The sequence below is a fragment of the Lactuca saligna genome, chromosome 6 (assembly GCF_052625555.1).
Source record: "Lactuca saligna cultivar CGN05327 chromosome 6, ASM5262555v1, whole genome shotgun sequence".
Taxonomy (NCBI): Eukaryota; Viridiplantae; Streptophyta; class Magnoliopsida; order Asterales; family Asteraceae; genus Lactuca; species Lactuca saligna.
The window spans coordinates 53122611-53124429 of NC_136422.1; the positions used below are offsets into that span (position 1 = coordinate 53122611).

At 30.1% G+C, this 1819-nt stretch overlaps 1 long non-coding RNA gene across 1 annotated transcript; it reads left to right on the top strand.

The window, feature by feature from the left end:
- The first annotated feature begins 696 nt into the window (after nucleotides 1-696).
- Nucleotides 697-1451, top strand: LOC145001356 (uncharacterized). The gene is made up of 2 exons (XR_013661546.1): nucleotides 697-1030; nucleotides 1129-1451. It is a non-coding gene; the product is annotated as an uncharacterized LOC145001356 (long non-coding RNA).
- Nucleotides 1452-1819: the final 368 nt, after the last annotated feature.

Here is a 1819-nt window from a genome sequence, read left to right on the forward strand (position 1 = left end):
AAAACCCGTGTAATACACGGGTCTCACACCTAGTCTATATTAAATCGGACTAAAGGTATTCAATGGCGTCATTAGGTAGAAGCAAGGTGGGTACTAGGATTTTTTTTTTTTTTTTTTAAATTTATCTAAAACTTTTAAAGATTTTTTTTTAATAAACCTATCTTGAGAATAATTTAGGATTTAGCTTTGAAATCTTTGAATGTATATAGAAAAATTTATATTAAAAAATTTAATGAATTATATAAGTTTTTATTGTAGACTTGTCACTTATCATGGTTTATTGGAAAAATGTGCAATTTAAGTCGTCTAGGGTTAAAGTTTTTTCATGGACAAAAATATAGATTTATGAAATTAAAGATGCGTGCTTTCTATGTTCTAAAAAAACATATTCTTATTTCCTTAATAATTGAAAATAATTTTATGGTCCGTCACTTATCCAATTTCGTAATACAACTTTTTTTATAATTTTTAAATTTGTAAACTGAATCTAATTATTTTAATTGTTTATTTATTTAAATTATTAGTTTAAATTTAAAAGATAACTAAACATTTTAATTTTAATAATTAATATTATTTACTTTTTTTTTCTTAAAAATTTAAATTTTTATAAATTATTAGATTTTTATGTTTATTATTATTATTATTTTAAATAAACCCAACGAACTAGCAGATGTAGATGAGTATATCAGTGAAAAAAAGAAACAAAAAACGTACATGTTTGATGCTTTTACAGCTCCTATAGAATTAAATAGAGGTAAATGAAATTAGAACCCACGACCCCTTTTCACAGCCCTAGAAATTCTTCCTCAATTCAATGATTCATGAACATTAATATCCAATTGTTTCCCCCCTCTCCCCTCCCTCCCTTTAGTAGATAAAATCATCCTCCATCAACATTTCTCTCCATCTTCACGCAGTTTGATTTCCTTTCAAGAAAAATGCAGTCGATCATGAACATCAGAACCACCTACGGCCTCCCTCTTTGCCTCTCCGGAGTCACCCATCACCACCACCTTTCTCTCTCTAAACAGTCTCTCTCTCTCTCTCTCTCTCTCTCTCACTCTCTCACCCTTTTCGACACATTTGCACACAATTTTTGTGTCTGAATTTGTGTTTTTTTCACAACAGGATTGCAGATCATGATCGGAGACGAGAGGCAATAAAGGTAGCTACATCGGAAACCAGAAGTCGCGGCGGCGTAATCGACGGAGAGGTAAGAGAAAATGAAGCTATCCACAGATCATCAGATCTGAGAAAGTTTAGCGGCGATGATGATGCTCCATCATCACTTCTTCATACTTCATGTACAGCCAAAGCTGCTTAGGAGTTCCATTTTCAGTCTATTTTGATTTTTTTTACTTTATATATTTGAAAACTCTTATGATCTTCATGGATCAGCTTCGGATTTGCCCTAATTTGATTTATGAAAACAACTATGGTACTTTCTGTTATGAATTATGATCTCTTGATTTGATTATCATGATCACGATCCACGCCATGTTCAATTTCTCTTTATCAATTATGAATTTACTATCTACAGTGTCAATGGCTGGACTGGACCATTTTGGAATTCGGGTCACGCCATTAAATGTGTTCTTGCGACATTTCAATAATTTTTTTTTTATAATAATAAAATTATTTTTATTCTGATTGACATGTCTCTTTTTATCTATATATTCAACACAAAATTATATCATTACCTGTTTATTCTTTGTGTCTCAAAACACATAATGATATTAAAAGTACAAATAATATATAGGCTTGGTGATAACAGTGACAAAAAGTTTGATCTTAGTTAAAAAAGAATAAATTTTTTAAT